Below are 12,921 nucleotides of genomic sequence, written 5' to 3'. Positions count from 1 at the left end.
AGCTTAACCATAGTGCACCACTTTGATATAAGCCAGGATAACTAAATGTTATTTACTTTCAAATCTGCAACACAGTATGTTTATACTTCTTTACAGAACAGAGAGGCAAGGTAATCCTCTCCTATCATAATGCTATAAACACTCGATATCAGTTCACGTGATTTAAAAAGAAGCGAAACAAAACAATATACGCAAGGCTTAGAACTTGGATGGTCTTGAGTAAGGTTCCTCTTTTCTCTGTTCAGTTAGTTTTAATTCGGTTACAAAACAAAAGCAGCTAATGAAAAATATACTACTACTTTGTGTAAGGTGCACGAAAGAGCGTATATAAACCACTTCTGTTGACTGTTTACTTCAGATATTTCTGAATATAAACTAATAAGTTATGTTTCCAAGTTTTATTCCTTTGGCCCAAATGTCAAGTCCAGCTTGACCTACATACGAGATGTTGTAAAAGTACACAAAATGGCCATTATTCCCTTCAAACTTTGCTTTTGTGACTTGGATAATGAAATTTAGAAATTAACCTATTTTCTATGTAAAAACGGGCAAATTTGCACATTTGCATTTACATAAGGTCTGAATAAAACAACATATGTATCAAGATTTACATGTATTTATACTAAAGTTATACAAAAATGAAAAAAAAAAAGTGTTTAGAAGTGAGTAGTTTTTCGAGATGGCTGCTTTCTCTCTGGCGAAGTGGCTACAGGGAACTGAGGGCAGTGTGGCATTGAGGCGATGGATGATGGAAGGTCCAGATACGTGATAGTAGGTGCATTCTCGTCAACCCGACGTTTGAAAGAGTCCACCATGCAGAAGTATCAATTGCTTGAATGGTCAGTGGGCCTTCGCCAAATTTTGGAATAGCGAACTTCATGGCTTTCTCTCCCCTCTGTATCATCCTGCAAAAAAGCAAAATAAAATTTTTATTATGAAGAACAAATTTATTTCATTCACAACTAATGTGTAAGAGGTTCATGCAAAATATTCTATATGTGATATTTTATCTATACTATTGGACATTAAAAAAATAAATTAAAAGATATTTAAATTTTAAAAGGTCTAAAATTTGTATAATATAAAATCTTACTATTCAAGCAATTAAAAATTGTCCGTCTTACCTTCTAGAGATTTTGTTTTTTTGTGGTGCCCAGAGTTTGTCCTTATCTCCAACAAGCATGCCAAAATATGTCTTGTAGGCTTCACACATTTTAGTAGATGCTGTCACAGAGTACTTTTTCGCTCTTGTTTTGATAAATTGGCCACATACAAAACAGAATGTGTCTGCAGAATGCTTGCAGCTTCTTGATGCCATCTGTGATAAAATCAGATAGATCTATGTGTTCATTTAGGCAGCTAAAACTAAACGAAAGTGGTGAGCTCCTATATTACCATGGAAAGTTCTAGAAAATTCTAAAAGGTTCTTGAAAATTCGTGTATGTTCTACGACATTGTAGAAAATTCTTGTAAGTTTGAGACAATTCTCTGTCAGCTATTCAGCACTAAATTAACCTCGAATGTTCTGGAAAATGGTCAAATTTGAAAATTTCATTACCCTGGTCACAAAAGCAAAGTTTAAAGAAAACAATATATCTTTTCCATTTACTTTAGGCATGAACAATTGGAGAACAACATTTTCTGTCCAGGAACAAGAAAAAGTAAAAATTTTGTTTCATATTGTTATTAGAGAATTTGTCAAAATGTAAGGCATTGAAGGTATGTGGCAATATAAATATTATACCTTGCAAAAGTATTCACCCTCTAACCAATAATGTGACAATTTGATGAAGCGTGTGTTTTTCTTATAGCAAAGCCACATCGTGCTATCTGCTCAGCCCACCGAGGGGAATCAAACCCTGATTATAGCGTTGTAATCCGGAGATATACGGCTGTAATTGCTGGGGGAAACATTTTGATGAAATACAAGTAATGTAAATAATGTTTTTTATTAAAATTATCTTTATTCAAAATTCTAACGGTCAATCTTGGCACTTTTATTTGTAAAGGGGGTTAAATATCTGCAAAACATGCATAGGAATACACAAACTGAAATGTGTTGACTTCATAAGTATTCATTCACCTAAATCACTTTTGACAACTGAAATTTGGAGAACTCCCCTCATGCCTATAAATATAACCAATGCGGCACGCACACAAAGACAGTATATATTATTGGTTTGCTATAAACCTAGGAAGCTATAATCGTGATTGTTATATCGTTTATTAATAGGAAAATTCATACATTTGACTAGGGACGTTTAATACATTTAACTTCAATGGATTTGCGTCGGACATTAGTATTTTTACAAAAACATAACTTCAGTGTTCAATAAATCTTCATGCTAACAAACGAAGAATGAAGGAGACAGAGAGCTAGCTAAGCCATTGTTAATTTAATTGTATCTACATCAACTTAAAATTAATTCACTCATCTTAAACCCTCTGTAAGATATCAAGGAAGTTCCATGTCATATAGGCCACCAAATATTATATGTGAGTTTATAAAGCTTTTGTTTGTGGATCATTATTTGTAATAACAGTTACTATAAATTGTGTTATAGTTTGTATATCAAAATTTATTTGTATTTAAAAAACTGTGTATATCAATCTTGTTGGTATGTTAAATTAGATACACAGCTACATTTATTTAATTTCTAACCCTAAATTACACTTTAACTCAGTTTCAGACAATTCGAAATAAATTGGCGACCCATCACAGAATTAAGTCGAAACTTTGACTATGCCTCTTTTGAAACCACTCCAGCATCATTACGTATTTTCTAGTAAATACCATGCTTTAGTGACTTCGGCTGCGCAATTTATTTTACTCATCATCATGCCTGGAAGTTAAACAAAAAACAAGGCCTGTAAGTTTAGCTACCAGTTTGGCCGCCACTTTTATTATTTTAAGACTCACACTCAATCCTTCATTTGCCGTACCTTTGTTTCAAATCTAAGGCGTTTTTAAATTAGATTCTTTTCATTTACAGAAAAGGTTCTTAATGGGTTTTTTTTTAAATATAGTTTTACTAAGGCATTTGTTATTAGTGCTTAAAGACGTGTTTTAATGTTTTGACATGAATTTTAGATTGTCCCATTCTAGCGAGAATAAATGATCATACTATATATAAATTTATTAACGTGTATCATTGCTTGAGATATTCAATATTTTTCCTTCGTTCGTTTCCCCCTTCCCAACCCCGAATGTAGCTCGGTGGTACATCACTTATAATGCTAAACACTGATTTCGATACACGACACAGCACAAATAATCTCTGGTGTAAGTAAAATTAAATAAAAACTTTATATATGAATATATAATGCAAATAGTCAAATTGAATGATTTTTTTAAAACTAGTGTAAATTATAGTCGTAACTTTATTTTGAAACGAAATTAGCTTTAAACTGCTATTATAAAAAAAAAATATTGAAAAACGTACCGAATATAGTTCTTAAATTTCTTATCGGCAGAATATTTCAAACTGAAGTGTATATAGCGCCTTATGGATAATATAGTATAAAAATAACTAAAAAACAAGAAATACCACGTTTTAGAAAAATGAAATTTATTCATTTATCCCAAACAGATCTATCATAAGTTAATTATAAGTTTTTTTATAGCATTCAAGTATTATAACTTTGTGTAGATTTAAAATTGAGTGTTCTGCGTGTAATATACGAAGTTTTTACTGTTTTACAAAATGTATTCGAAGATATTAACAACATTTTTATAGTTACAAAAATTACATATTTTTATGTGTTTGCAAAAAAGTGGAAATATCGAGTTATCGGTACCCGTATTAACACATCAAGATTTGTAGTAAACGGGCATTTCGTTAGTTTCTTAATTAATTAAGTCTTCATTGAAGATTAAAACATACAAAATGCTTTTAAAATTCAGATATCGTAAAATTATGAAATATAATCTGAAGAGTTAGTAACTTATTGTGCCATCGCAAAACATTTCACACTTTCGAAACGAGGCAAAACTATTATTAAATCGAAGTATCGTACAGTAGTTGGATTTCGCATTTTAATACTAAATGTTGTATTTAAGTATTGACACCTCTTGTACACCTTTTTCTGCAGTCACGCCATTCCCAGCAACATAAATATGAAGCACCAGGACAATCATTGTCAGAGTTACAGGTTGAGCCTGGAAGAATTCCGTTGGGACAAGGGTCCTCAAAGAAGTATGGCCAAGGCGGACATTTCCATGCTAGGTAGATGAAGAAAATATGTAAACGTTATTAGTATTTCTCGTAATGCCAGGCCAGACTAATAAAATCTGAAGTTGGAAGAAAGTCGGGTATATACAAATATACTGAGATTTTTAATACCAATAGACTGTCATAAGTTTACAATAAAAAGTAATAACATTTAGTGTATCAAAATATAAATTGACTAAACAAAGAAATGTTTAAATGAAAAACTGAGCTTACCTGGTTTTCTGCTAATCACACCGGTGAACAGAACAACAAGTAATACAAGTACCAAAGACTTCATTATAGCAGATTACAACACCTATAACATAAAACAAACAAGAAATATTATACAACTGACTTCAAACATGCAATTTGTTTTAAGTAAAATACAGAATTATTTCACTTATTAGATATCAAATAGTCTGGTGAGGGTGAATCGCATGTGCTGGGATGTTATTTTGACAATCACGCTACCAAGCTCTTTCACACTGTTATTATAAAAACTTATTTCTTGATATTTCCAGATAAACTCACTAACTGAGGATATTATTAATTTATTACCGGATTACCTGGGGACTAGCAAAATAAAAGCTACAAAACTGAGTCATATAGAAAAACAAAACATATCGCCAGTAAACATTGGAAATGTAAAATGCAAAATGTTTCGCATTTTAAATTTTTTTTGCAGACATTAACTTTTACATAAAAGTGTACTGCTTTTGTCAGTTCTTTGTTGGGTATAGTGATAAAAATTCAAATTATCAAAAATATACAAAATTAATATTATCAATGAGCAAAACCAATGTATCTATGAATTCACTCTATCTTACGGACAGTGAGCAATTAATACAGTAAAAAGTACGAAACTCGTCAATATCAAATCTACATAACTAAATATACATAAATTTATATGTTAATCCAGAACAAACTTTTTCATAAAGGCTAAGGAGCTACTGTCATGGTCGACTATCAAACGCACGTTGTTAATCAAATTACTTACGTCTTAAGTCACATTTTATTTCAATTTGAGAATTATCTTGATCAAATTCGTTAAAGTCACAAACGTTACTTTACGATAAATCATAAAATGAAACACGTCTTGCTTTACATTTAAAACATTTCCATTGTTTCTTCAATCCATACAAAGTGCTAAAACTTTTGTACTTTGAATTAAAACATTTAATATACTTTAACCGATAAAGGAAGTAATTCTACTTTTCACCTTGTAAGGTTTATCACCTGTAACTTTCGACGAGTATATTTCACACAAGTCCCAATCTGCAGCCATCTGCATTTAACAAATTGCAACGAACATTATAAGAAGCTAATTTACATGTGAATACCTCATAAACACTAGAACTGCTCCTAGATATCATAAATTAAACTTCATACACTCAAATAAACTATGATTCTTAGAATGTAGCATTTGTGTAAATGACATTGAAAATGTCACACGTAAATACATAACAAAAAAGTTTTCTTTTTGATAAAATTCACCTACTTTATTTTAATATCGGTTTTAAATGTTTTGAGAATTTATTGGGATAATTATGCATGGTGTTCCGCTGCTTCCACGATGTAATTTTTAGATACTGTATTTTGTTTATTTAGTATTTCTTATGGTATAGTGTAAAACCAATATTATGATAATCTGAAGACTGTCTTTTTTCAACTTGCGTTCATAAGTTCCTTTGTTAAATACTATTTTGATCCAAATGAAGTATTAAATCAATCATTCTTCTTTCTGATATTTTTCTTTGTGACTTCATTCACCTTCTAGTCCTTCCACGAAGAATCTTGTTGATTTACCCTCTTCTTCACAAGTACAATAGGCGTTTCCCAAGGACTAGTACTCAGTTCTTCCAGTCCTTGTTCCTTAATAGTTTCTATTTCTTGAACCCTTAGCCTGTTTTGAAAGTGGAAATGTTTTGATCGGGCAAGTGTTTCTACTACAAATTTGACTAAGGTCTTTTTTTTCCCTCTGTACTCTGTTCTGAAACTTTGTTCTGGATATTTCTTTCTGTTGAACAAGGCAGATACCAATGCTTGATAGTTCTTAATGCTCTCAACTATAAGGTTATTTGAAATAAAGCTAGCCTTTCTTTTCTTTTATTGAAGGGGCAGAAATAGTAATAGTTTGGTGCGTACTATTACATATATTCACCCTGGAAATGATTTGGAACTAAACCAATTATGGCAACTTTTCATCAGTCTATTGGTTTCTTGATCAGAAGATATTTTTGAACTGGCCAGCTAAATTCAATTTTATTGTTATAAATACTTTATATATCTCTAGTATATATATATATCTAGTAACGTACTTAAATATTATTGTGTCTTTCTTTCATTCCTTTTCCTCAACTGATGATCCTCTTTTAATTATATTGTTTTCGCGCGAAACTACTCAAAGACTATTTGCACTAGTCATCCTCAATTTAGGACTGATTGATTAGAGGGAAGGTAGTAACTGTCTCCACTTAAAGAACACTTCTAAGAAGTAACCATGTACTGTAAAGAGTTTATTATCCACGTTTAAAATAAAATCTAATGAGAGTGCTGGCCAGTCTAGTTACTCGAGATCCTATTCCAAGTAAGCACAGGGAGAATGTTAGCATCTATTAGATGAAAGTTCTGAATATTGGAATAATTCTAATAGTGCATCTATGTATAGTATAGCATTTGTAGTACTACCAGTAAACTCTGTAAAGTTCTATATACTATCATCTTCGAGTGCAAAAATGGAGTTAGGTTTGGTCCTAGCATCTCATCACCGTCACTTATTGAACGCCTCGTGTAATTGATAAAACTGTATTCCTAGTTTGAAAGAAAATTCACCTCCTGTTAACCACACTTTGGGACTCATGGCTGCTCTGCAACAATTTTGTGTTTTACTGGCTTCTAGCACGCATATGTCTATTTTTTACCAAGTCACAGAAGTATCCAAATGTCTTTGTTAGGATGTGGAATGTTTTACAGTTAAAGCATCTGTTATTCAAAACTCTTAAAACAAACTGTGTTTCCTTCATTCTAATGTAGCATTGTATATATTCCTATCAAAACAACACAAAATACTCAGCCCTACAGTTGCACAGCAAAATGTATGTAGAGAAAGAATGCTAAGTTTCGATACTTGTGGTAGGTAGAGCACAGATACCCCAAGTTGTTATTAAATAACTGGCCCGGGATGGCCAGATGGCTAGGACGCTTGACTAATAATCTGAAAGTTGCAGATTCGAATCCCCGTCACCCCAAATATTCTTGCCTTTTCAGGCGTGGGGGCGTTACGAAGTGACGGACAATCCCACTATTCGTTGATAAAAAGTAGCCCAACAATTGACGGCGGATGGTAATGATTAGCTACCTTTCCTCTAGACGTACGCTACTAAATTAGGAACGGCTAGGGCAGATAGCCCACGTGTAGCTTTGTGCGAAATTCAGAACAAACAAACAAACAATCAAGATTCTTTCCTTTTGGAACTATGGAAGTCATACATACATAGACACATGTCTGGTATTGGACGACTTTGCTGTCTCATTCAGCCAGTTTCACCATGGCTTATTACAATCCCAAGATGTGACCCTTCCTTCACTCTTCCGAAGAAGGCTGATGATCCCAACTTGTGATGGATCCACTCATGCCTCTTGTTAACCCTAAATATTATATTATATTAAATTGGTATTGTGTGACTTAAAGCTTGTTCAAGTTGTGTTTTAATTCATTCTTATTAGCCTCTTCTTTATTACAAATATTTTATATTTTCCAGAGAATATAGGCTGTGTATCATACCCATCTTTAAGTTGAGTGGGTGGCTTGACTAAGGCTATAATTATATTATATTACTTCTTCATTCGTATTTTGAATTTACTGCAAAGCTACGCGAGTGCTAATTGCGCTAGACATCTATAATTTTGAAATGACAGTCTAGAGAAAGAGTAGCTATTTAACAACATTCACTTCCAACTCTTAGGTTACTAACGAAAAGCAAGGTTCTCTTACACATTATAGTGCTCTCAAGAAATCTTTGGTGTCGGCTTTCGATACCGCCATCTCCAATTTGCAATTCGAGCACTCTATCAGGTTATGCTATTCTTATACAATGCTGCGTTAGGAACCTAGTTAAGTATGCATTAGCTACTTAATGTTTGAAGTAAGACAATTTGTAGTTGTATATTATACAAATGCCTCACTCAGTATCGCATATTAAACCAATGAGAGCAAAGATCGTGCCTTCTGAGCGCATATAAGGTGTACTGGCGCTTAATAAACTGTTAATATAACACTAAAATACACGAATCATGGTCAGATACAGGTTCACAAAGCTATAAACTCATTCTGACAGTTTTAATACATTTATTTCAAAGTAAACCTTTAAAATTTTAATATGTCGGAGATTTACCATTTCTCGAAAAATTTTACAAGGAGAGTTATTCAGCCTAAAATTCAATTTAAAACTCAACTTCTTCCCAGTATATACTACAGATTATACAGTCAATAAAAGCCTTCATCAACCATGTTGAAAAAGAAATTAATAATCATATTTAATAGAGTCTATCTACAAGTTCACCTTTAATATGTAGCTAGAACTCTGCTGAGAATAAAAAGTGTTAAAGTTTAAAGATCGAACGAAATTCTCTCAAATATCATATGTCATTTAAGAACTCTGCTATCCAATGAGTGATGACGCAAGCATTGTCTCTTCTTTCTAAAGACTGGCGGATCGTTTATAAAACCATACACGTCCTATGTTCAAAGGCAGTTCAAACATTTTTGACATACTCTAAGTGAATGTGATTTAAACCCATTCACCCTTACGTTCAAAGTAATCGGCAAAGCTGTAAATGAAGCTACGATACATCTGGCGGAGATGCTTCTGAGGTTAATATGAAACAATTAATAAAGTGCTACTAAGCTTCTTCTCATTTTTTAGGTATTTTAGTTTAATTTAAACATTCACACTCTACTGTGTAATTTTAACTTCTACATCTGGCCAAAAGCTTATTTGAACTATTTATTTGAAAGCTATACTGTAGTTATTTGAGTTTTGTTATTTTACTTGATAATATGCTACTAGTTAGTTAGTTATCACCATTAGATTTCATCTAGGAACATAGTGCCGCAATCGCTTGCGGATTATTCAACAGGTATTTAAATGAGTAGGTTGTTAGCCCACTGCACCGAGCAGTCCCTAATTTAGCAGTGAAAGACGAGAGGGAAGGCAGCTAGTCATCACCACCCACCGCCAACTCTTGGGCTACTCTTTTATCAACGAATAGTGGGATTGACCGTCACATTATAACGCCCCCCACGGCTGGGAGGGCGAGCATGTTTGACGCGACGCGGGCGCGAATCCGCGAATTAAGAGTCGCACGCATTACTCGCTTGGCTATGCCAGGCCTAATATGCTACTAGCAATGTTTTAATTGCTTTACATTTGAAGTGCTGATATTCATATTTTAAGATGTTTACTAAGCCGTAATATGTTATTTGTTTTCTAATAGTTTTCAGAATACAGTGTTCTTGTCTTGAAATCTAGTAATATCGTATTTTGTTGCACCCATTTGTTCAATTATACCTTGGTAACTTTATCTTTTTTATGCATAATGACATAGATTAAGAGTGTAATAATACTTGGTTATGACTATGAGCTAGGTAATTTTTTAGCTAGCTTAATTAGGCAATCTGAAATTAGATTTTATTTTCGTATTTCTTTTGACATAACTTACTGGCGTGTAACACGGTAGGCGATGTACGATGCGTATCACTCGGTTTTGTAGCATTTGTAGTAATAACGATTGGTTTCTGTTAGTGTTGCATGTCACCATACTTCCGTATTATATTAAAGGTCTTATAAATGTTTAATAAATGTATAATGTGGTTTGGGGTCTGCATCCATGGGTATGGTGACTAATCTTGCAGAGGTACGAAATTCTGGTTTAGACTTTCTTTCTGATGATTTTGAAGTGAGAATTCCATGTAAGTTTTTTGTTTATTGTTATTATTCCAAGGAATTTAGCGGTTTTGGAGAAAGAGATGGGAGTGTTATAAAGGTTAAGTTTAGCTAGTTTTACGCGTTTTAATCTCTTGTTTAATCTGCGGTGTAGGATTATAGCTTGTGTTTTGGAGGGGTTAAGAGTGGTTTTCCATTTATTGCATTGTTGAGTAATGTTGTCTAGCGTTTCTTGTATTTTCTTGGCTATTAGTGGAGAGTCCCATGAAGTGCTTCATAATGTGATGTCGTCGGCGTATTGTGATGAATGAGTGAATGGTGTAGACGGCTGTGGTAGGTCATTGACAAAGAGTGTATACAATAGTGGACTAAGAACTGATCCCTGTGGTACACCTGCATTAAAGGTGAATGGTTTGGATAAGTTAGAGTTGATTCTGACTTTAGCTCTCGATTTTCTATAAATTTGGAAATCCATCTGATAAACATTGGAGATACTTTGAACTTCATAAATTTGTATTTTAATCCGTAGTGCCAAATAATGTCAAACGCTTTTACCTAAAAAACTTCCTGATACACTGGGCTTTTATATGACCTTTGCCCATGGTGTTTTCTGTTGTCCTAGCTAGATAGCAGGATACACAGACGCCAAACTCTCCTACTTAGCATCATTCGTATCCCAATGTCTAATTGGTACGTAGACAACACCTAATTCTAGTAGTACAAAATAGGGGTCGAGACCTATACAGTTGGGCTATTGCCTCTACTTTTATTATCTTTTCGCAGGTACTTCCTTCCACTTACACATCGGATAACTGTATTATTTGAAATTGAAAATGAATTTGTGTTTTTTATTTCTCTTATCATATAAAACACTTGGCAAACTAACTTAAGATATCTAAGGAATCTGATGTATTATCTGTGAATTTAATGTGCTTCTGACAACTACACTTATTAATTATTATTTAAACTTAATCAAAGTACAATATTCTTGCAATGTGCTTTTGGAAAATGCTAAGTAAAACGGTATACATTTTTAAAACCCAACATGAAATTATGTTTTCTCTCTCTCTCGCCATAGTGTAGTGTACATAAAGCTAAAGATCTAGGAAAAGGGTCGGTCAGAAGAGCTAACTGTTAAGCAAGTACAACCATTAATAAAGTTATTACGGCCAGCCCAAAGGGCCACGAGAAATTAACTGAGGAGATGAAATTATAAATAGATCACAAGGGCTGATTGGTAGGCTCACGTTAATGCGTGAGGAAGAGAAGATTAACTGATTAAATTGATGGGGTAAGTTTATTGTGAAAAGGGAACATTTTGAAATGAATTGTTTCTATTTGAATAGCGTATGAGAAGGCTTATTTGCTATGGTTGTTAATTCAACTGGCAAGATAATTTTAAACTAGGGTTAGACAGTGGAGAGTGCCAGAATAATGAAGAAGATATAAGATGCAGAGAGCCCTAGGGATTTAGTGTATAAAGTGTATTTAGTGTATAGATATAAAGGCAATTTTAATGGTAGGGTAAGTTGTCATAAAAGTAATCCTAAAAGCATAAAAAATAAAACGGATAAATGAAGAACAGGTAGGAACAGATGATTTTGATATAATAATAATAACTGACATGTAGACATTTATAATGAAAGTAATTTGTTAAAATACATAATTATAGGTTGTATGGTAGACGAGGAAGAAGTGTTTTTTATACGTAAAATGTCAGTTACAGCTTGTTCAAATTATATTATCAAAGCTAACCACAGTGAGGTTGAGTCAATCTCGTTTTATTTCAAAGGAAAATGGTTTTGTTTAGAATTTCTTACAGACAACCAACTGAAACTGATAAAAGTATTGAGAAACTCTTTAATAAGATAAATAATTCGACGGTCAATGATATTATAATTATGGGATATTTTAACTTTAGGCATACAGAGTGGGAGATTTTGGGGTCGAAACATGAGAGAGTTAGATTTTTTAAAATTTGTTCTGGATGGTTTTTTTTCAACACTTTGTGTTAAGGAACCATTAGAAACAATGCTATTTTAAATTTGATGTTAACTTCTGACAAAGAAATGGTTAAAAAGTATAATGATTATTATAAAATTAGATCTGATGCTTTGCTGCATATGGAGATAGGGAATAATGACATTTTCTGTATAAATGTCAAAAAATAAAATTTTCAAAAGATGAGATAAGTACTATTTGCAGTAAGTTAGGCAACTGTACTAGATTGAGGCACTGACCAAAATGTGGAAAAAAAAAATGTTTAAATAAATTATTAAATGTTCAACACAGGTATGTTGCTTAGAGGGAAAAAAGGGGGATTGTTGCAAAGAAAAAAACCAAGTTGGCTCACGAAGAGTATTGGGATAAAATTAAAGAAAAACATTATAACTATAAAAAGTTTAAACTGATTGCAATTATGGGAGATTTGGATAATTATAGATCCAGAACGTTGGTGAAATAAGAAATTATGAAATAAACAACACATGATAAAAAGATTCAATGAAAAAAAAAGAATTTCTTCAAATACATTAAAGGTAAGCAAAATGTTACGATGGGAGCAGGACCTTTGAACACCGGGAGGCTAATATTTGATGATTATGGGATGGTTGTGTTATTAAAATATAATTTCTCTTCACTTTTTACTAATAAAATTTTGAACAATATTCCTTAACCTGAACAATTGCTATATGGAAATAAAATTTAACATGATTATCACATTACTTCTGAACTCGTTAAGAAACAGTTGGAAAGTTTAAAAAAAT

General features: G+C 32.7%; 2 long non-coding RNA genes across 6 annotated transcripts; both read right to left on the bottom strand.

Annotated features, from left to right (window-relative positions):
- Nucleotides 1-600: 600 nt before the first annotated feature.
- Nucleotides 601-1,213, bottom strand: LOC143235637 (uncharacterized). Its single transcript, XR_013019342.1, has 2 exons — nucleotides 1,125-1,213; nucleotides 601-905 (listed from the first exon to the last, which is right to left on the bottom strand). It is a non-coding gene; the product is annotated as an uncharacterized LOC143235637 (long non-coding RNA).
- A 2,630-nt stretch (nucleotides 1,214-3,843) lies between these two features.
- Nucleotides 3,844-5,572, bottom strand: LOC143233419 (uncharacterized). 5 transcript variants are annotated; one of them, XR_013018129.1, is made up of 3 exons: nucleotides 5,431-5,572; nucleotides 4,446-4,527; nucleotides 3,844-4,222 (listed from the first exon to the last, which is right to left on the bottom strand). It is a non-coding gene; the product is annotated as an uncharacterized LOC143233419 (long non-coding RNA). The 5 variants fall into 5 exon arrangements; XR_013018134.1 differs by having other exon boundaries at nucleotides 5,448-5,470; XR_013018131.1 differs by having other exon boundaries at nucleotides 5,317-5,449.
- Nucleotides 5,573-12,921: the final 7,349 nt, after the last annotated feature.

The sequence above is a fragment of the Tachypleus tridentatus genome, chromosome 12, assembly GCF_004210375.1.
Source record: "Tachypleus tridentatus isolate NWPU-2018 chromosome 12, ASM421037v1, whole genome shotgun sequence".
In the NCBI taxonomy this organism is placed as follows: Eukaryota; Metazoa; Arthropoda; class Merostomata; order Xiphosura; family Limulidae; genus Tachypleus; species Tachypleus tridentatus.
The sequence above is the reverse complement of the archived record's forward strand: the minus strand, read 5'-3'. Positions and strand labels throughout refer to the sequence as shown.